This window comes from Heptranchias perlo, chromosome 33 (genome assembly GCF_035084215.1).
Source record: "Heptranchias perlo isolate sHepPer1 chromosome 33, sHepPer1.hap1, whole genome shotgun sequence".
Lineage (NCBI taxonomy): Eukaryota > Metazoa > Chordata > Chondrichthyes > Hexanchiformes > Hexanchidae > Heptranchias > Heptranchias perlo.
In genome coordinates this window covers 8,973,528-8,997,007 of record NC_090357.1, presented here as the reverse complement: position 1 = coordinate 8,997,007, position 23,480 = coordinate 8,973,528, and the positions used below count along the sequence as shown (strand labels likewise).

The 23,480-nt window shown below is 42.9% G+C and overlaps 2 protein-coding genes across 6 annotated transcripts in view; one reads left to right on the top strand and one right to left on the bottom strand.

Annotated features, from left to right (window-relative positions):
* LOC137301459 (glucose-6-phosphate exchanger SLC37A4-like) overlaps window positions 1-5,530 on the bottom strand; it is a 29,008-nt gene extending 23,478 nt beyond the window's left edge. For 2 of the 4 annotated variants that reach the window (XM_067970961.1, XM_067970964.1), the window contains exon 1: window positions 5,409-5,530. The gene's annotated coding sequence lies outside the window, so the exon portion shown is untranslated. Of the gene's footprint in view, window positions 1-4,208; window positions 4,412-4,433; window positions 4,559-5,408 lie in introns of those variants that run through there. The other 2 variants (XM_067970962.1, XM_067970963.1) reach the window with 2 other exon arrangements.
* A 403-nt stretch (window positions 5,531-5,933) lies between these two features.
* LOC137301457 (proprotein convertase subtilisin/kexin type 7-like) overlaps window positions 5,934-23,480 on the top strand; it is a 205,557-nt gene continuing 188,010 nt past the window's right edge. Inside the window, exon 1 of one of the 2 annotated variants that reach the window (XM_067970958.1) lies at window positions 5,934-6,097. The gene's annotated coding sequence lies outside the window, so the exon portion shown is untranslated. Of the gene's footprint in view, window positions 6,098-6,128; window positions 6,233-23,480 lie in introns of those variants that run through there. The other variant, XM_067970959.1, reaches the window with a different exon arrangement.

The window sequence follows — 23,480 nt, the reverse complement described above, 5'->3', positions numbered from 1 at the left end:
GGTTTAAAATCACCCCCCAGGAGTGAGAGTCCTGGACAATTTTTGACTCTCCTTAACCTAGCTTTACAGCAATCACTTGTAGCACCCAGTACTATCCAGGCTACAGTCAGCTCAGTACAGGCTGTTAATTGTATCCATATGATTTATATCAATTAGTATTAATTGTATTCAGGTGATGTGTATCAATTGGGGACTCTCTTGTATCCATTTATATAAGAGCTTATCCAGGCTCTGGAGTGGGTAATGTGGAGCTCTGTGAATAAAGGCTTGAAAGCAACTGAAAATCAGGCTCTAGTATTCCATCCTTCACCACCTGGCTATCCAGTTTATAACAGGCCAGATACAGAACCCAGGGCATTCCTGGTCTGTACAATTTACCCAACCTTAGTAGTGAGAATCGGCAAGGTATTCAACTACAGTTTGCATCAGAACTGAGCCAGATCCTGCCCTGTCTTCTGATGTGCACTTTCCATCAAGTGTCACTATGGACAGCAATCAGAAGTAGGAACCTAAGAACATAAGAAATAGGAGCAAGAGTAGGCTTTACGGTCCCTCGAGCCTGCTCCGCCATTCAATGGCTGATCTTCTACCTCAAATCTACTTTCCCACCCTACCCCTATATCCCTCAATACCCTTAGAGTCCAAAAACCTATCGATCCCACCCTTGGGAGATTTCTCTCCCCTTTCCCAATCCAGGGGCTGGATGGCCAACTGGGGCACTCCAACTACTGCCCTGGCTGAGACGAGCTAACTCAATACAGATATTTCAAGTTTTACCAGTATCTATCAAAATTGTTAAAAGGTAGCTCCAAGTTGCTCAAACTGTCCTTTCCTTAAGAACTTCAAATTCTCAGGGAACTATGTTTTCAGAACAGTATATTTGGGATGCTGCTTTGGTCCTGCGTGAAAGACGAGTAATGTAGCAGCTTGACTGTTAGGGTCATATTATCCTGAACACTGTCCCTAAGCGTCACACAGGATCCTGCTGTAGCTGCAGTAATCTGGGTTGTTGTTTCGGTGTAACCTTGACCATTGAGCCCAGAACAGAACCACTTTGTGTGCAAGCGGCCCAGAGAATTCATCTGGTGTCCAGCCTTTTTGACTTAAATTTTTCTCTTCCCCGAGAGAAACAGGACCAGCCCCACAGCAATAATTTTAACCAAACATCAAGGAGTGCCAGAGAGTCTGATACAGTCTGTATAAAGAGGGCTTTCTCAATGGTGATGGGAACTTCTCATCTGTTGGCCCTGGAGGCAGACTGTCCCTACCCAGAGGCAGAATGCCCCACCATTTTGGTGGCAAGTCTCATCGGAGGAGGGAGCTGGAATCTAGGGAATGCCCAAGAGCAGGGAAACATCCACCAAGCACCTTGCTGGTGCTTGGATCCTTTGCAATACAAAGTTCCGCAGAAGTGACGACATCGAGCCTGGATCTCGGCATAAAGGAGTTCTGAGGAAGACAGCTTTGTCCATGTGCTGTTGCTTCACAAAGCGCACTCCTCCTCCTTCCTCTAATAAGAACACAAGAAATAGGAACAGGCCATACGGCCCCTCGAGCCTGCTCCGCCATTCAGTAAGATCATGGCTGATCTTCTACTTCAACTCCACTTTCCCACCCTATCCCCATATCCCTTAATTCTCAGTGTACAAAAATCTATTGATCTTGAATAAAGTCTTGAATATAGTCAACGACTGAGCATCCACAGCCCTCTGGGGTAGAGCATTCCAAAGATTCATAACCCAACGAGTGAAGAAATTTTTCCACATCTCAGTCCTAAATGGCCGACCCCTTATCTTGAGACCATGACCCCTAGTTCTAGTCTCTTCAGCCAGGGGAAACAGCCTCTCAGCATCTACCCTGTCAAGGCCTTGAAGAATTTTATACATTTCAATGAGATCACCTCTCATTTATCTAACCTCCAGAGTGTATAGGCCCATTGTGCTCAATCTCTCTTCATAGGACAACCCTTATCCCAGGAATCAATCTAGTGAGCCCTCATTGCACCCCCTCTAAGGCAAGTATATCCTTCCTTAAGTAAGGAGACCAAAACTGTACACAGTACTCCAGAAGAGACAGAAAGTTCACCATGTCAATCCAGAGGAAACCCTCCACCTTCAGGGAGAATCGGCCACAAAGTCAGTCAGTGAAATTATCCAGATGCAATGTTGGGGTCTTGTGTTATTGATGTGGGGTTTGGGGCTCACTATCCAATGTTCCGCACTGGAAACTGCACACCTGTGGATATCAGATGAGGGCAGCATCAGGCCTGTCTGTGATGATCCAGCAACACTTACTGTCTTGGAATGGCCACTTAGACAAACTACTAGAAGCCTGGCAGTGCCTTCAGGAGGGGAGAAATCCAGAAGGGTCAAATAAATAAATAAAAAAGGTTGTACAACAAGAATTGTGTACAAAACAATGACACTATTTAAGAATTAAAAAGTAGCCACTCAAAACTCCTGCCACTGTTGTTGAAAATAAACTGCCTACTGTCCAAATTAGACATTTTGGTGCCAGATTGGACATGTCCAAGTAAACATTAAAACAGAATGAGAGTTACGAGTGACAGACTTAAGGAATCACAACAGGTCTGAATCCAGTCATCATTTCCTACATTACAACAGTGGCTACACTTCAAAAGTACTTAACTGGCTGTAAAGTGCTTTGTGACGTCCTGAGTTCATAAAAGGCGCTATACAAATGTAAGTTTTTCTTTTTACACTGACACACTCGCTTTGGAATGTGGGAATATTATTAAATCCTTACTCGAGTGTCCACAAGCTAGAATCAATTACTTATAGTAAAGGAATGTGCAGTGCTGAACAATGCTTCCAAAAGGTATGTGTTGCCACCTTATATTTTCACTGTTAATGAGCAATTCATCCCTCATTCTAATCATGAATATGGTGAAAGATTGTTGACCAATGCAGCCAGTCTTTGACGTATCAGGAAGCACTTTTTCCAAACAAAAAGGTAGTAGAAATCTGGAACTCTCCCAAAAGGCTTTGGATGCTGGGACAATTGGAGCTTTCAAGACCGAGACAGATTGATTTTTGTTCAGCAAGGTTATCAAGGGATATGGAGCAAAGGTGGGTAAATGGAGTTGAGATGCAGATCAGCCATGATCTTGCTGAATGGCCTACTCCTGTCCCTAATGTTCATGTGAGCAAAGCTACAGGTCAGGAATTTGTTGGTAATCATTTCAGCGCTTCCAATTCTAAGGCTTTTGAAGCTAAAATTGCTTTTTCACAGCACAGTCCCCAAGAAATTAAATTAAGTCACTTCCCGTTGTAAAGAATTCTGCTGCAACCTTTCATTTCCCTTATTAACAGACTTTATTTAATGCCTTTTCATATTTAAGAAGAAAAGAATAACAGATCCCTGAAATTTCACGACTGGGTTCTACTGGTCTCCAAATGTCACTCTGGCAGGAGACTGGTGAACCTCTCACCCCTCCTCCCCGGAAATGTAATAAACAGCTGTTTATGGTGCTTCCTTGTATTACAGGAAGTCACAGTGTATGATGCATCACCTTGTACTGGTAGTTAAACAGAATGTAAACTAGTTCCCAGTTCTATCAGAGATATTTCTGTGGAAATCCATAACGGAGAGTGGATTGAGCAACATGCAGAGTTGCTGCACATGAATCAACCTGAAATGGGGGCGAGTCCAGCCCTGCTCTCAGGGTGATGGATATGGGTTAGCTATCTTGGCCATCCTAATGATCTAATGGGTTTGATGATGCACTGTAAGGTAATCTGTCTCCTCTTCATCATCTCATAACAGTACAAGGTTACAGACACGAATGCAGCCTTCAAAACACATCTCTAGCACCTGTCACTGACTCTCACAGCATTAATTATTGAGAGCCTTAAAATAATACATCTGGGGGACTGGGTGATGCAGTAAGTTAGCACATGAATCCAGCCCTGACTGATATTGAAAATCTCACCTCGCTTTGCTGGCTATAAGGATGCTAAATGGATACAGTCAGACACCCTCAACCTATTTTCTACTTGAGTTCCCAGTGGCACAGAAAAAGAACGCACTGAATGCACATTGGAAACAGAGGACACAACTTGAATCCAGAAGTAAAACTGACTAATTGTGGGGTGAGGAAGGAAGAAATTGCATTTATATAGCATCGAAACATCTCTCAAACTTCTCAACTTACAATGAATAACTCTGAAATTAATTACTGTTATTACCTAGGCAAACACAGCAAGATTGAACAAACAGAAATGAGATGAATGACCATTTAAAGCTGATTTTTGCTGAGAAAGAAGCGTTGGCCAGTTCAACAGGAAAACGCCCTGCTCTTCTCTGAATACTGCCACGGTCCACCTCAACTGTCGGAGCCGGGGGGTGGGGGGGAAAGAGGTGGAGGTGGAGGCTGGTGGTCTCAGTTTAACATCTTATCTGAAGGACGGTACCTCCAATAACGTAGCACTGCACTAGTGGTTCAGTTTCCAGGTTATCTGCTCAAGTCCAGGAGTTGAACTGACAATCTTCTGACTCGGGCAAGAGTGCTATCAAATGACTCAAGCTTTGGGATGTCCTAAGGATGCAAAAAGCACTACATAAAATGCAAGCACTAAATGAAAAGAAAACAGATCACTCTCCCCATTTATCTCACACAGTAATCACACTCTACTGCCCAACAATCCTAACATTTCTCAACACTGAAGGTCCTGACTTAGTCTGTTTTGCAAGAGCTCCCCTCACCACAATAACTCAGGTTTAGTTAGACTTTTCTTAAAAACTTGTAATAACCATTTTTAATTAAACAACAGTTTACATTAATGTCATCCCTCCATGAGGTAAACATCACAGATATGTTGCCAGCTTAATAACATGCAAAGAGATAACAGATATTTGATTTTTAAAAATAGTATCTAGGTTCTTCTTATTTTGTCAAATTTGTTCAAATAAATTGTGATTTCGTGAGGAGCTATTAATTAATTAATATATTACATTACTATTAACATTTAAAGGATCCTAGCATTAATTTGTGATAGCAATTTGCTGTTTGTGCGGTGACAGCATATTTATGCCATTAACTTTTCATGTACTTGCTCCATTATATTAATAATCTATAAAAAGTTAATTGCATTAATGGCCTGTTCTTTACATTTTAGAAAACTCAGTGATTACCTCGCCGGACCAGAGTGGTGTTCATTACAACTGAGAACAGCTGGTTCCAAAAAACACCTTTTTAAAAATATAGCAAAAAAAATAGCATAAAGAATGGTTCGATCTGTTCTGCACTGGTTTTCCTCTGATGGGTGCAGAAATTGCATTCACTACATTAGCCCAAACGATGCTGCAATTTCGGACAGTTGATGCTTCGTTTCTTCTCCTTCCCCCCTGCCCTGTTTTTGAGGTTTTTTTTTCTCACTCGTTCTTACCTGAATGAATTTGCAACCACACGTCTGCGAGTGCAGCGGGACCGACTCCTCGCCACTTCTGGACAAAAAAAAAAGAAAACAGCAGCCCACCTCTCTCTCGTGCGCGCTGCCGCGGCCAGCTGTTCCACTCCAGCCGCACGATTGGTCACCTCCACCGTCAATCACCCGGGTATCCCGGCAACGTGTCGGCGCTCGATCCCGCCCCTCTACAAAACCCCCCATAATAGGGCGGGCTGTAACTGTCTCTGATTGGACAGTGCAAGTGTCAATCACAGCGTGTCCGGAAGGCAGAGCTCTGATTCGACAGAATCCCCATCAATCATGTTGGCATCTCAGGCGACGGTGCTTGTGATTGGCCCCGATTGCTTGTCAATCATGCGGTTGCTATGATCCGGAGATGCTGGAGGAAGGAGACTTAATTCACACTAAAACTCTACCTTTACGCAAGGTGCAACCTTTTTTTTTTCTGAATGAATGTGGTAAGGGGATGGAGGTTCCTCCCCCGCCCTCCTTGTTACTGGCGGATGACCGCAGGTAACCCCCGCCTCCAGAATGCCCAGGCAGAATCGGAACTGACGTCCCCCTGTCAGCGGAGCATCTGGGCGCAGAAAAGAGACTTCCGCATCGGTGACACAATGGAGAGGGCGAGAGCGGGTTAAGAGCCCGAGAGCCGCACGCACAGGTAGCAGGTAAGCATTGCCCGGTCACTGGTCAGCCCAGGGTCGACCCTCCCTCTGCTGCAGAGGCTTCACTCAGCACTGACACTCAGGAAGGGGGCTGGTTTTGCCATTTGTCCAACCTCGATGCAGCAACCAAGAAGGCAGGTAAGTGGCACTCGGAGTGTCCCTGCTGGGTTCAGTCCCAGGATGGTTTTATTTTTTTTTTTAAAAAGTTCCTCTTTTTTTTTAAAAAAAAGAAAATTGTTTACATTGGTGCATCACTGGAAAGTTTCCAACCTGCATCAGTCTCATTACAACCTGGATGATAAGTGGGGGTGGAATTGTTTTTCATGTTGATGAAGGTAAACAATTGCTGGTGAGTTATATTTGAGAAGCTGCAGTTAGGAACAGGAGTAGGCCATTCGATCCCCTGAGCCTGTCCTGCCATTCAGTGAGATCATGGCTGATCTGTCTGGTAGCTCCATCCGCCCACCTTGGCTCCATATCCCTTAATGCCCTTGGCTAGCAAAAATCTATTGATCTCAGATTTAAAATTACTAATTGAGCTAGCATCTACTGCTTTTTGTGGGAGAGAGTTCCACACTTCTACCGCCCTTTGCGTGAATAAGCGTTTCAGAAATTCTCTCCTGGATGGCCTGGTTCTGATTTTAAGGTTAAGTCCCCTTGTCCTAGACTTCCCCCACCACCATCTATCCTATTGATTCCTTTCAAAATCCTAAAAGCCTCAATCAAATCACCCCTTAACTTTCTATATTCCAGGGAATACAAGCCTAGTTTATGTCAAGTCTTGTGACTTTTAATGAGTCTTATGATGTTTGAGTTTCAGTGTATGGATTAACATGATGAATGATTCAATTGCAGATGTGGAAATACAGTAGTAAGATTTAAGGGTTGTAATTATAGCTGTTCATGACTGCTCTGTTTTTCATTTCCCCATTCTTCCCTCTCCCCATGCCCATTAAGTGGATCACAGCCAGACCACCTCTTACTGCCAGACTGTGTCACTCACCACAGAGCAACGATGCTTTGGCTGTGCACATCTCTGCTATGTTGCTGCTGCCTCTGACTGCCAGATAGTCTCTGCTTTTGAATGTAACCTGGTGTTGCTATTGCTTTTCTCTCTGGTGAGACCAGGAGGGTTCAAGCACCAATTGTTTATTTTGCAGTACACCAAGATTGCTTTGCTGGAATGTAGAAAGCTCAGTGAAGTTGGCTGAGTTTGAATGAATCCATTCTGTGTGAAATTGTCTTCTAGTTTCTCTCCAACCTGTATCTTTTTGTTTAAACTCACATAACTTGGAGTATTAAACTAAAGTAATTAACTGGTGCAGGATTGAACAGTATATAATCCTTGTTCTAGTAAACACAGCAGAAAAATAGCTTTTATATAATTTTTTTTTCCAAAAGTAGCCTATCAGTTCTTGTGCTAAATTTGTTTTAATTTGTAAATTTGCTCTCTCTATCTCTCTATCTCTCTATCTATGCTTCCTCCCATAAGGGGCAGGTCTACCCTTTTTACCATTTCTTTCCCCAACGTATCCTCCAATTCCTCAGTGGAGACTTTTGGGATTTGCTGGGGCTTATGGTTTTATGATGAAGATGAAGACTGCTGTGAGTATTTCCTCCCCTCCCCCCCACCCCACCCCACCACACCAAGTTTGTTATTTATAGCAAAATTAGTCTTGTGCACATGATTTTTAATTGTATAAACTTTTCCAAGCTAACAGTGTAGCCTCCTTCCACTGTCTGTCACACTCCATCCTTACTACTTACATCTCTGGATTGTACTGTCAGTGTCCCTTTATGACTTCTGCAGCTTGACCATTTTCGTGTATTTTCCACTAAGTCTGACTGGCTGGTTTTGCTCCTGTATTGTCAAGTATCCCCACACTCTGTAACATAGCAGTTCCTAGCGAGCTCAGCAGAATCAGCCAATGTGAAAGTTTTAAATTTGCACGCTCCGGAGATTTTTTTTCTCATGGATTCAAGTCCCAACCCAGAGGGTTGAGCACATAATCGAGGCTGACACTTCAGTGTCGTACTGAGAGGGTGCTGCACTGTCGGAGGTGCCGTCATTTGGATGCTACGTTAAGCTGAGGTCCTGTTCTACCCTCTCAGGTGGACGTATAAGATCCCATGGCACGATTTGAAGAAAAGCAGGGGTGTCCTGGCCAATATTTATCCCTCAACCAACATCACTAAAACAGATTATCTTTTTTATCTCATTGCTGTTTGTGGGACCTTGCTGGCTGCTGCATTTCCTACATTACAACAGTGACTACATATTTTTAAAAAAGTACTTAATTGGCTATAAAGCACTTGGGGACATCCTGAGGTTGTGAAAGGTGCTAGATAAATGCAATTTCTTTCTTTCCTTTCTATCCTTCCTCCTTTTTGTCCTCATGTCTTTCAAGCTTGCCAATTTTCTCCCCTCTTCTCTCGAAGGTGTTGACTCCTTGGTGTGGTATGATTCCATAGGTGTTGGTTGCCTTCTGGTACTTTGCTCAAGTGGATATTTTTAGCGTGTAATCCTTGATAGCGAGCGTTAACAGGGTATTCAATCATAGAAGCAGCACTATCTCGCCTAATTCCACCCTCACCAGATACCCACAAACGGGCGGTTCCAGCAAGGATCTGTAGATATTGATATTAGCCCTTTTCTGCCCAAGCACGCTGAAGCCATTTGTAGCATTCCTTACGCTGCCCTGGCTAAAATTAACAAATTCAGCATAGTTTGGCAATTGAACCATCAACCTTCCTGGCTTGTATACCTCAGCTATCCACTGAGCAATTGGGGGAGTAACTACTCATTCTACCTCAGTTCTATAAGAGTTCTCTTTTATTTTCAGCCAGTATTGTCCTCAAATTATTTTTCATCATACTCTTTACTCTTGAATCCAAAGCTCAATAATGCCTCGTGCGGTGAAACATCTTTTGTCTCGGGTGCCTGAACCTTTAACACTTTGTGTTGGGTATCACTTTGTTTTTCCTGTATGAGTAGAAAAAAATATTTCCCATTATCAAGAAATGTCCAGTATGGTAGTGATCCAAGTCAATGTTTTATTCATTGGGCCATTCTGGACTTCAGTCTGATGATCTAAAAAAAACAGTTGCTATTTGTACATAGTAAGCACATTCATCTTGCCTAAAGAACTATCAACAAGCTCTCGTTTCATTCTCATTGAGAGTAGTATCATTTCAATCTGCTGGGATGTTGGGTTTCTCATAATTCCACATAGATGAAAACGATCGGAAAACTTGTGGATAAACGAGGGTTATTGAGTTATATTGTTTTGATAGGCAGCCCATTAGTAAAATGCACCTGTGTACTAACACACAACATTTATAAAGTAATGGGACTCTTGCTCCCCTTTCATTTCCCATTGTGAGTTCCCAATCTCTGCCAGGCTGCCTGGGAGAACCACAGTGTGGAGATGAGGGATAGTCAGTCTGTGATGCTCCTGTTTACTGACTGGTCAGTTGTAAAGTAACAGAGGCCTCTTAGTTAAGTGATGGACAGAAAATCTATTTTGAAACTAGAGGCTAAAGGTACAAATGGGCCCCTTGGGTTCATTTGAACTGTTCTGTAGTATAACCTGAGGTGCGACTAGTTTGTCCAGTGGTACAGCATCAGAAATTAAAATTAACTTAGAAATGTTGCCGAAGTACTTAGGCATAGACATTTTCTGGTGATTGTTCTGAGTGGGTCACAATTCATATCTCCCGGTGGGAGTTGATAGTTTAAAATACACTTTTTTTTCATGTGCGATTAGGGAGGGAGATTTCTGTAACTCACAGAAATGTATATGTAGGTTAAGTAGTCACCTTTCAGTGTTGGGGCTGAAATCTTCCACTGAATCTCTGTATTTGGGTTGGATTGACTTGGCTTCTGTAGAAACAAGTCCCAATCTGTGTTTCTCGCATATTCCAAGCAGTCTCTCAGATGACCCCCCTGATATCTTCTGTCCCTCTCCTTTCATCGATTCAGAATTGTTAAATCTTCCTTCAGCTCTGCTCTGCCACAGAAGTATAGAATTCAGTACCCAGATTAGTACTGATGCACATACATAACATTCAAACCTGATGGCATTGCGATTTGGAGAATCTGCCGAAGGGCCATTGGCAGAGGCCTGAGAGCAGGTTGCCTGTCTGTTCCCTCAGCGAGGGCATGGTGCGACTAGAGTGAAGGGAGTATTTCAGACTCGATGTTTTTTTTTTAAACTGCATTTCTTTGGTACTAAAAAAATTCACAGCAGCAACAAACTGAAGTCAATGGAATTGAAGCTACAACAATAGGTACTGGTGCAATTATTTTTGGGTTCTTTGAAAGATACGTAAACAGGTTTTTTGAAACGCCGGAGAATTGAGGCTGGCATAAGGTAGAGATTTCTGCAGGTTTGTTACTTGTGGCAGAAATGGTAAAAGTGCTATAGAACTGAATGTGGTGTGGCACTTTTCCTGAATTCTGGGGAAGGCTGTTAAGGGAGGAATCCATACAGATTTTTCTGTGGTAATGGCAACGAATGTCCCAACATCTTGACAAGCTGAAAGAGTGATAATATTTGGTTTCATGTTGTGCAGCTTCCAGTGCCAATCCAATTTTTTTCCCCCTCCTCTTTGACCCCATGATACAAACGAATCAAAGTTGTCTCTGAGTTCGCCTGCAGTTGTTTGCCATGTGATTTCTTCCTCTGAAAACTTCAAGAAATCTAGACAAAGCCGCAAGTTTTCATGCAAAAACAAATTAAATTATGGAATGCAATCCTCAAAGCTAGTAAAAATCCTGGATTAAAAATCAAATGTCCCTTATTTATTGACTGTAAACCAACTGGCCCTGATTGCAGAGAATAGCAGCCCTTTTCTATATGATGGGCAAGGTTTTCTCTGATTTTCTTTCTTCACAGGAAAAAAATGGACAGAATCATGGAGTGTGATCCCCAGAGTACTGTTAATTTTTTTAAAATTCCTGAATTCCATGTAATAAAAACAGAATTTGACAGTGTCAGCCAGTGGCCTTGAATATAGTAGGTACAGATTCTGCCCGGCCATTGGCAATGTCTGAGGTGCATTGTAATATTTGTGACTATATTGATGCTGCCGACACTACCTTCAGTAGAAGCAACATGTTCATGCTCGGTTGAAATTCTCCACCCAAGCTTTTTCTGAAGACACTACTTTGCTCTGCTTTAGTTTGCCTATCTTCATGCCAAAGGAGACTAATGCACAGAGCAAATTCTGATTCTCTCCAGACATTCTAGTTGCCATTCTCCACTAGCATATCTTGAGTTTCAGGGAATTAATTGACCTTGACACTTAAGAAGCCCAAGTATCTTTTGGTATCTGCTTTCTTGAGATGATCTCCTCGTAAGGGTTATGGAGGACCCCTCCTCTGCGGCCACTATCTTTTTATTACCATGTAGTAGTTTAAGTGTGTTCCATGCCCTGTGCGTTTAGAGGACAGTTTGTCCCCCTTCCATAAGGAAATATAGCCATTTCCACCTCAGGCGCATGGGTACATCGTCACCTGCACGTTCCCCTCCAAGTCACACACAATCCTGACTTGGAAATGTATCGCCATTCCTTCATCATCGATGGGTCAAAATCCTGGAACTTCCTACCTAACAGCACTGTGGGAGAACCTTCACCACACGGACTGCAGCGGTTCAAGGCGGCGGCTCACCACCACCTTCGCAAGGGCATTTAGAGATGGCCAATAAATGCTGGCCTTGCCAACGACGCCCACATCCCATGAATGAATTTTAAAAAAAAGGTTGGGTAATGAGTTTGTTCCATGCCTTGTGCATTTAGAGGACAGTTTGTCCCCCTTCTATAAGGAAATATAGCCATTTCCACAGTGTTTGGGCTTCACAGATGTCACCCGTTGCACAATTTATAAATTAATTGTCCTCCTGTATTGCATCTTTCAGTGCTGGGACAAGGTATCCCCTTGTCAACTGTTCATGTGGACGTATGTCACATTCAGCCTAATTAGTTTCAGTTTGAACTGTATTGGGGTTTGCAGTTGGCCGTATGCTTCGAAAGATGAACAACTCGATAGTTTCCAATTAGAAGTTTTTACATGAGGTGAAGGGGTTGTTTTACTGCCCTTTCAAGACTCTGGGGTTGGTAGCTTCTTGCTCATCATGCATGAGAAGATTTAAACTCCAGTCACTTTACAAGTTGTGATGGTAGTGTGCCACAGGGTGGCAGGATGTGGACTAGTGCCCATTATCCCACCTCTTCCCAAATATTGATTTCTCGCTCTCTGTTGTACCAGGACGGAAGGTGCTGAGTGGAGCCCAAATGAATCCTCGCAGAGAAAGGGAATGTTTGAGAGTGTCTCCCCAGGATGTTTGCACACCTTGCAGCCAGTTTCAGTTGGAATTGGTGGAGGCCTGGCAGCAGGTTGCCTTGCTGTCCTAATTGATGTGTGGCATGGGGGGGGGGGTGAATCAGGGAAGGGGAGTCAAAATCCTTTGTAATTTGATAAAACATCGGGACCCTAAAGCTAGCTGCCTTCTGCAGTATCTCATTTCTGTGTTTCCATTTTAGTACGTTTGTACCTCCTTCAATTCTTGTTTTTGCCCTTTGATCTTCCTCCTTTGAACCCATCACAATCTTCCCAAACACTATAAATGACCTTTTGCACGATGATGCCCTAGTACCATTCAATTTGGGGAGAGGCTGCCTAAGAGAAAAAAATTGCAGTTTGTTATTACAGTATTGCGCTGGCATCAGTCAATGAGTTTTGTGTTCTCCTGTGACAATTTGCAATGTGCCAGTAAAATTTCTTTATGCAATGTACGTAAGTGAGAAGTGTCCAATTAAGCTCGTTCAGAGGTTCTGTTGCAAGTTTTTGGAGATCAGAAATACCGGCAGTCCCAATTTCGACTTCGAAGTCATTTAACTTCCCTATGCAGGAGCTTAATCTTGCAACCAGTTCTAGTGATTGGCCTCCACCTTATAAGAACATAAGAACATAAGAAATTGGAGCAGGAGTAGGCCAATCGGCCCCTCGAGCCTGCTCCGCCATTCAATAAGATCATGGCTGATCTGATCCCAACCACAAATCTAAAGAACACAAGAAGTCGGAGCAGGACCCGGCCACATAGCCCCTGGGCCCTCTCCGCCACCCACAGGGCATTGACCGATCCGAACTCAGCTTCATGTCCAATTTCCTGCCCGCTCCCCATAACCCCTAATTCCCTTTACTTCTAGGAAACTGTCTATTTCTGTTTTAAATTTATCTAATGATGTAGCTTCCACAGCTTCCTGGGGCAGCAAATTCCACAGACCTACCACCCTCTGAGTGAAGAAGTTTCTCCTCATCTCAGTTTTGAAAGAGCAGCCCCTTATTCTAAGATTATGCCCCCGAGTTCTAGTTTCACCCATCTTTGGGAACATCCTTACTGCATCCACCCGATCAAGACCCTTCACAATCTTATATGTTTCAATAAGATCGCCTCTCATTCTTCTGAACTCCAATGAGTAGAGTCCCAATCTACTCAACCTCTCCTCATATGTCCGCCCCCTCATCCCCGGGATTAACCGAGTGAACCTTCTTTGTACTGCCTCGAGAGCAAGTATGTCTTTTCTTAAGTATGGAGACCAAAACTGTATGCAGTATTCCAGGTGCGGTCTCACCAATACCTTATATAACTGCAGCAATACCTCCTTGTTTTTATATTCTATCCCCCTAGCAATAAAAGCCAACATTCCGTTGGCTTTCTTGATCACCTGCTGCACCTGCATACCAACTTTTTGATTTTCTTGCACTAGGACCCCCAGATCCCTTTGTACTGCAGTACTTTCCAGTCTCTCGCCATTAAGAAAATAACTTGCTCTCTGATTTTTCCTGCCAAAGTGCATAACCTCACATTTTCCAATATTATATTGCATCTGCCAAATCTCCGCCCACTCACCCAGCCTGTCTATATCCCCTTGCAGGTTTTTTATGTCCTCCTCACTCTCTACTTTCCCTCCCATCTTTGTATCATCTGCAAATTTTGATATGTTGCACTCGGTCCCCTCCTCCAAATCGTTAATATAGATTGTAAAGAGTTGGGGACCCAGCACCGACCCCTGTGGAACACCACTGGTTACTGGTTGCCAGTCCGAAAATGAACCATTTATCCAACTCTCTGCTTCCTGTTCGATAACCAATCCTCCACCCATGCCAGAATATTACCCCCAATCCCGTGATTTTTTATCTTAAGTAATAATCTTTTATGTGGCACCTTGTCGAATGCCTTCTGGAAGTCTAAATACACTACGTCCACTGGTTCCCCTTTATCCACCCTATACGTTATATCCTCGAAGAACTCAAGCAAATTTGTCAGACATGACTTCCCCTTCATAAAGCCATGCTGACTTTGTCCTATTAAATTATGCTTATCTAAATGTTCTGTTACTGTCTCCTTAATAATAGACTCCAAAATTTTACCCACCACAGATGTTAAGCTAACTGGTCTATAATTTCCAGCCTTCTGCCTACTACCCTTTTTAAATAACGGTGTTACATTAGCAGTTTTCCAATCTGCCGGGACCTCTCCTGAGTCCAGGGAATTTTGGAAAACTATCACCAAAGCATCCACAATCCCTACTGCCACTTCCCTCAAGACCCTAGGATGGAAGCCATCAGGTCCAGGGGATTTATCCGCCTTGAGTCCCATTATTTTACTGAGTACCATCTCCTGAGTGATTTTAATCGTATTTAGCTCCTCCCCCCCGAGAGTCCCCTGTTTGTCCAGTGTTGGGATATTCTTAGTGTCCTCTACCGTAAAGACTGAAACAAAATATTTGTTCAGCATTTTTGCCATCTCCATGTTTCCCACCATTAATTTCCCGGTCTCATCCTCTAAGGGACCTATGTTTGCCTTAGCCACCCTTTTTCTTTTTATATAACTATAGAAACTCTTGCTATCTGTTTTTATATTTTTTGCTAATTTCTTTTCATAATCTAACTTCCCTTTCTTAATCAATCCTTTAGTTACTTTTTGCTGTCTTTTGAAGAATTCCCAATCTTCTATCCTCCCACTAACTTTGGCTACCTTATATGTCCTTGTTTTTAGTCGGATACTATCCTTGATTTCTTTACTTAGCCACGGATGGCTGTCATTTCTTTTACACCCTTTTTTCCTCATTGGAATATATTTATTTTGAAAGTTGTAAAATAACTCCCTAAATGAACACCACTGCTCATGTACCGTCTTACCCTTTAATCTATTTTCCCAGTCCACTTTAATCAATTCCGCTCTCATACCATCATAGTCTCCTTTATTCAAGCTCAGTACGCTTGTTTGAGAATCAACCTTCTCACCCTCTAATTGGATATGGAATTCAACCATGTTGTGGTCGCTCGTTCCAAGGGGATCCTTAACTAGGACATTATTAATTAATCCTGACTCATTACACAGGACCAGGTCCAAGGTTGCCTGCCCCCTTGTAGGATCAGTTACATACTGCTCAAGAAATCCATCCCTGATGCACTCAATGAACTCGTCCTCAAGGCTGCTCTGCCCAATTTGATTTGTCCAGTTAATATGATAATTAAAATCCCCCATAATTATGGCTGTTCCCTTATTACATGCCCCGACTATCTCCTGATTAATACTTCTTCCAGCAGAGTTGCAACTATTAGGAGGCCTATATACTACGCCCACTAATGTTTTTTTTCCCTTATTATTCCTTATCTCCACCCAAACTGTTTCATTATCTTGATGCTTTGTCCCAATATCATTTCTCTGTATTACAGTGATTCCTTCCTTTATTAACATAGCCACCCCACCTCCCCTTCCTTCCTGCCTGTCCTTCCTGATTGTTAAATACCCTGGCATATTTAATTCCCAGTCGTTGTCACCCTGCAGCCATGTTTCTGTAATGGCCTCAAGATCATACCCATACGTAGTTATTTGTGCCGTTAACTCGTCCATTTTATTACGAATGCTACGTGCATTCAGATAAAGAACTTTCAAATCTGTTTTGTGATGCTTAGTTCCTGCTTTTTCCTTTTTTAACACTTTACCTATTACTCCATACCTTCTGTCCCTTCCTGTTACGCTTTCCTCTCTCTCCCTGCTCAGGTTCCCAACCCCCTGCCACTTTAGTTTAAACCCTCCCCAACAGCACTAGCAAACACTCCTCCTAGGACAGCGGTCCCGGCCCTGCCCAGGTGCAGACCATCCGGTTTGTACTGGTCCCACCTCCCCCAGAACCGTTTCCAGTGTCCCAGGAATTTGAATCCCTCCCCCTTGCACCATTCCTCTAGCCACGTATTCATTTGAAATATCCTCCTATTTCTACTCTGACTAGCACGTGGCACTGGCAGCAATCCTGAGATTACTACCTTTGAGGTCCTATTTTTTAATTTACCTCCTAACTCCCTATATTCTGCTTTTAGGACCTCATCCCCTTTTTTACCTATATCGTTGGTGCCTATGTGCACCACGACAGCTGGCTGTTCGCCCTCCCCCTCCAAAATGTTCTGTAGCCGCTCCGAGACACCCTTGATCCTTGCACCAGGGAGGCAACACACCATCCTGGAGTCTCGGTTGCGGCCGCAGAAACGCCTGTCTATTCCCCTTACAATTGAGTCCCCTATCACTATAGCTCTGCCACTCTTTTTCCTCCCAGCCTGTGCAGCAGAGCTACCTGTGGTGCCAGGAAGTTGGCTGCTGCTGCCTTCCCCTGATAAGTCATCCCCCCCAACAGCATCCAAAGTGGCATATCTGTTTGAGAGGGGGATGGCCACAGGGGACCCCTGCACTACCTGCCTGCATCTCTTACTCTTCCTGGTGGTCACCCATTCACTTCCTGCCTGTATACCCTTTACCTGCGGTGTGACCAACTCGCTAAACGTGCTATCCACGAGTTTCTCTGCATCGCGGATGCTCCACAGTGAGTCCACCCGCAGCTCCAGCTCCGAGATACGATCGTTCAGTAGCTGCAGGTGGACACACTTCCCGCACACATGGTCGGCAGGGACACTGGTAGTGTCCATGACTTCCCACATCTTGCAGGAGGAGCATATCACGGGTGCGAGGTCTGCTGCCATGACTTGCCTTAGCTGAGTTACCCCTTTTAAATTACGTTGAAATTAGAAAATGTTAACTATACTAGGGACCTATCTGTCCTTGCTGTTTGTGGGACCTTGCTGTGCCCAAATTGGCTGCTGCGTTTCCCTGCATTGCAACAGTGACTACACTTCAAAAGTACTTTGTTGGCTGTAAAGCACTTTGGGACATCCTGAGGTCTTGAAAGCCACTGTATAAATGTAAGTTCGTTCGTTCCTTCACATGCATTCCCCTTCACCTACTCATTGTGGTGCAGAACCTGTCCTGTGACTTCTTTATTGCCTTTAGTAAGCTGTCATGCTCATAATTCCATGCTCCTCATTCTAAGTTAAGGGTCACAGCAGTTCTACTGAGGGATGACTATCTTGGGAACAAGTCTTGCATAACTCCTTCATTTTAAAAGATTCTCTGAAACTTTTAGCTCAACATAAATCTGGTCTATAACCGTCAATTATACTGGATTAGATTGCAGGATGGAATCTGAAGCATATATTGTTATGTATGGAAGGGTCTTTGAAAAAAACAGAACCGTAACCTATTTCCTTTTTGAAGTGACCATGTGGTTTGAGGGGCAGTTTTAAGAGTGCTATGAGATAGCAGGTATTTCCCGATATATTTAAATAACTGTTGCTTCTGGCCTTGGTTCATGTTAGTTTGTATTTTACATAATTGAAATACTGTGCGTGTGTTAATGTGGGGTTTTAAAAAGGTTTTGCAAAAAAGTCAGAAATGATCTGGGTTACTAGTTTTTTTTTCATCCCATCCTATCTGCTGTGTGATTGCCTTTCTCATTGAGAAATCTATGTGAAGGATGAAGGCCTGAGAAAGACACCAACCAAATTCGATGGGAAGCTCAAGACATAGTGATGATGGGCGATACCAAGATTGGGTTTAAAAGCCTGTAGACCCTTAGAGTTCAGAGCACATGATATTGCTACCTGTGACATCTGCAGGTCTGAATCCTTGGCTGACCACATAGGATTTACCCCCTCCCCATGATGACTCAACCAATTTAACACTGGCAATGTTTCCCCTTTCTTCCCTTTTACCTTTCTGTTCACAACCCGCACCCCCCCCCCCCCCCCCCACCCCCACACTCCCCCTTCCTCATGACCTGTCCTACTATTCTATTCAATAGGATAAAGTTTCATTACGTTAAATACAGGGCAACAAGTAGGCTGTAATATGTCACAAGGAGTGCAATATCAAGGGGTCAGTGAGAAGTGGTTTATTAACATTCTCAGTGTGCTATGTCGTTGAAACACATTCCAACCTGGCACGTTTATTTCTGTTTTTCCAGATTGCCAGGCTTATACTTTTGGTGTTTGTGACTGGAACAAAATGGAAGTAAAATACTGGGTTGTCTTTTGCTGCAGGTGGCACGAGAATACCATTCATTGTATGCCGAGTGTTGTGGTTTAGCTACAATACATTAAAATCCCATCGCCTGTAGTTCAAATCATGTTATTCAAGTGTGAGAATCTGCTCTCTCGTACACTCTGGCATGGGTCAGTCCCGCCACTAAAACAGTAGCAAAAAACTGGTCCACACACTCAATCTTTGTGCTTTTTTTTAAACCATTGATTGATCTCCCAGGGCATTGGTCACACAAAATGCCCTCCGTGCTTTTCTCGCACTGAGTTACTTCTGACTTTGTTTCCCCATCCCCTCTCCCTTTCCTTATCCAATGTAAGGAATCTTACAACACCAGGTTATAGTCCAACTGTTTTATTTGAAAATCACAAGCTTTCGGAGGCTTTCTCCTTCGTCAGGTGAGCGAGTGTGGGATTCCATGGAAGGTTACCGCATTTATATTCAGCCCATCACCGGCATCTCCACATCTTTCCTTATCCAGTCAGTCACTGTTTGTTCACTTCAGTACATGTTTTCTTTATCCATTGGTTCTTTTCTGTCATTTTTGTTTTTGTACTATGATTTCTTAACTTCCCTATTTCCCATTCTTTTCAAGATTACAATCAGTCACCACATCTCACTGTTGCCGACAGTGGATCAGGGCCAAATTGAGTTAAGAAAGAACTCGGGCTTGAAAAGAGCAGAGAAGGGTGTGAAAACTGAGGTGGCAGAGAAGTTGGGCAATTGCCTAATGTAAGAGATTCAAAGAAAGAGGAATAGAGTACACACTAAGGCGGGATGCACAAGGGATGCTCCTTTTTGATGGTGTGGAGATGCCGGTGATGGACTGGGGTTGACAATTGTAAACAATTTTACAACACCAAGTTATAGTCCAGCAATTTTATTTTAAATTCACAAGCTTTCGGAGGCTTCCTCCTTCCTCAGGTGAACAAGCCTCCGAAAGCTTGTGAATTTAAAATAAAATTGCTGGACTATAACTTGGTGTTGTAAAATTGTTTACAATTTACATTCTGAAGGTTGTCTATTTCTCTGATATGGGAAATGCATGTTTTGTGTTGATGTTGATTCTAAGAGGTTGTATGACCTTAATGAGGCGAACTGATGCAGACAACCACCATTGTTGGTGCTGTTCAGTCCAGCTGGGGTAGGCTAGCACCTATTTTATCAGATATACTGATCTGTAGATATAAACAGTATGTCAGTAAAACCTGTCAGGTAGTTTGTGTCTCTGTACTTTTGTATTATCTTTCTTGTCCTGTTTGGATTCCAGTAAAGGGGGGTATGGTTGGAGCCCCATATCAAGGTTTCTTTAGTGAATCTTTGTTTCACCAGGCAGCTAATGCTCTGGGGTTAATGGACTACTCCATGAACATCTAATTTTATATATAAACTTTGCATCACAGATGTTGGTCCAAAGTAAAAGAGTAATACAGAGAATAGTGGGAACTTCAAGCCGGTTTATTATTTTGCAACAGATTCTATAAGTTAAGTAAACCACTATGCTTCATCTACTGGCTTTTTGACTTTTGCTTCAGCTAATTTTATTTCTTAATTAACTATGATTTCATAGTTTGTACCCTGTAGAGTGTTATGACTGTCAATTAGGAGCATGCAATGGTAACCCATATTGTTTCTTACTGCTCAGTAAAAGGGTTCATTGTTCAATCTGTGGCCCACTTCCTCAGAACACTTCACTACTATGATCATCTTTTGGTTCAGTGGAAGCATGGGCTCGCTTGTGGAAGCAGACCTTTGAGTGTGAGAAAAGGTATCTGGAGTGCATCCAAATCATAATGGAGAGAAGGAGAGCTATAGGAGCGAGGGATTGCCTATCAGATGGTAGGCTTTCTCTTCTATCCGGACCAGGAGTCCGAGGGAGGTACTAGACCAGCCTCCCCAGCATTGGTCAAATTTTGGATTGTCTCGATATCTTACAGTTGTTAACGGCTGAAGGTCGCAGACTTCCTTGGGCAGCTTAAGGTATGGCCAAGAGGTGGGATTTTCATTTTAGACCAAAAAGGTTGATGGATGAAGAAAGACCAAAGGTTACAGCCACCCAAGGCAAGAGTGGTAGCTGTTTCTAGACTTGAGAGACATGAGGAATCTGTGCAGTCTAAACATTGTTGGTGATAGTAGCTTAACATTTTCTTATGGCATTCCCCTGTCTTACTTTAAAGTGGATGTTATCCCTTTTTTTAAAAATGGAATAATCCCTGTGCTAAAAGAGCACACAGGAATGTCATACAAAAGTCTTAAAAGAAAGAAAGCCAATAAAGTAGTTTTGAAGTGTAGTCATTGTTGTTAAGTAGGAAACACTGCAGCCATTTTGCACTCAGCAAGGTTCCACAAATAACAATGTGATAATGACCAGATAATCTGGTTGAGGGATAAACATCAGCCAGGACAGCGGGGAGAACTCCCCTGCTCTTCTTTGAAATAGTGCCATAGGATCTTTTATGTCCACTTGAGAGGGCAGGCAGCGCCTCTGTTTAATGTCTCAATTGAAAGACAGCACCTCCAACAATGCAGCACTCCCTCAGTACTACACTGAAGTGTCAGCCTTATTTTTGTTTTTTTCATAAAATATACTTTATTCATAAAATTTGCAGCAATACATACAATACAGTTGTCATATCACATTCCAAACGTACACAATACAGATTATACAATTTGCAGGTTACATCAAGTGCAGTTCAATGAACACATTGTACATAATTACAGTTCATGACACTCTAGGGTGCCTCATTGCATTACACTCAATACAGATTATTGATTACTGATTCATTACAGGTACATTTTTGTGCTGAAGTCTCTGGAGTGGGACTTGAACTCACAACCTTCTGACCGAGGCGAGAGTGCTACCACTGAGCCACAGCTGACGCCTAATTCGCTAATATGGCCATCAGTAATTTCTAACCTAGTGTCTATTTAAGAATGGTAAAATTCACGTCCTTCAGTGGGACAATGGAAATCGTGGCTGAATTGCTACATGCTGATCTCTCCAACACACAGAGACTATTTGAGATTTTGAGCACTGAGGGTGTGTGGTTTTTAGGAAACTGATGAATGTAAAGTGGAATCATCAACAAAAGAATGGATAAGGTTGGATGGTGAATGTAGGACATCATTGATAGGAAGGAGGAATAGGGAATCTCACTTAATACCTGAGTCATGTGATAAATCATCCAAGACGGTTCAAGTAGAATGACTTGAAAGAAAACTTAAAGCCATGAACATAGCACAGGAGGCCATGTGATAGTAATGTGTTTGGAAGTGGATAATGCTGGATGCCATCAAAGATGTTGGAGATATCCAAGGCAATGACCAATGATCTACAGTGTTCAAGAGCAGAGTTCCAAAGGCAACACTATCATCGGTGAACTTGCCAAAAACAATTGTAACAATCATAGATTGGTCCAGAATTTCCAAGGTGTAAGGTAATTTGAGAGCAGTTTGTATAACTTGAGAAAGGAGTAATGTACAGGCAACATGGTGGTAAATGGAAGGGTAAGATGGATCAGTGATAGTGTGAACATGAATATATTTCCAAAGGGAAGGAAATGTGGACTGCGAGTGAGAGCTTGAAGCGTCTTCATGTCCCGCGTGGCTCAGATGTTTGGCTGCCATCTCTGCTGCTGCTGCTGCTGTGTTAAATGCATAGACTCCACTGAAGCTGAGTCATACGGAATGAATGCCTTTACTCCTTATAAATGCACGCTCTGCAAACTGGTGAGAGGCTGTTGCACACCCTGCTGAACAGATCTCTCAGATTTGTGCTATTTTTCACACATAGTTAAATATTATATATTCTCATGTCCCTGCTGCTGTTAGCTGCTGAAAGCTACTTTGCTCTGATGCTCTGACAACTTGTGCGTTCCTATCGATGACCTACTTTAAACGCAGTTTAAAACATATCTCGTGGCTTCCTCTCCATCCCCGTTTTCTTTATTAAATGCACAGAAACCCTCATGTTTTCAACATTATCCATTCACCATTTAACCAATGTAGCTCTTGACCTGACAAGTGTAGGCTGGGTACATTTTTCTCTCTTTCCCTTCCCCTTTACTTCTCCCTGCCTCTCCACTCCTCACCCTGTCCCCACCGTCCCTCCTTGTGGGGGAAATTCTAGCCCTTTCCTCTAATTTCCATTTGAAAAGGGAAGAATCGGAGGCACAAATCTGTGTCCTACCAGAGTCAGCTGCCAACACTTGTTGGAGCACTGTGGTTGGGTAATGTAACTTAGCTGCATTTTGACCTGTCCAAGTTGCACCTTCCTTTATGCCAATGTTTGGAAAGCTTTACTGCACCTAGAACTTCACACGCCAAAGTCATACCAGGAATGAGATTCTGGAATTTAATAAATAAACTAACTGGTGTTGCCCTGAAATACAGGACGGTGATTGTTTGTTTTAAAGGAGTGAGGCAGCGAGAGTCGAACTAATTTTCTTAAATGAGTAAAAATTTATGGCTTCCCCTGATAGTTCAGTGAGTCAAGAAAGAAAGAAAGAACTTGATTTTACATGATGTGGAGATGCCGGTGATGGACTGGGGTTGACAATTGTAAACAATTTTACAACACCAAGTTATAGTCCAGCAATTTTATTTTAAATTCACAAGCTTTCGGAGGCTACCTCCTTCCTCAGGTGAACGATGTGGAAGGAGGTAGCCTCCGAAAGCTTGTGAATTTAAAATAAAATTGCTGGACTATAACTTGGAGTTGTAAAATTGTTTACAATTGATTTTACATAGTATCTCTGGAAAAAAATGGTCCAAAGCACTTCACGTACAATGAATTACTTTTGAGGTGCACTCGCTGCTATAAAGGAGAATATTGCAGCCATTTATACAGCAGTGTTGGACAAACGGCAATGACCAGTTAATTTTGTTTGGTGGTGTTGGCTGACGGTGGATTGTTGGCTGGGACACCGCTAGAGCTCCCTGCTATT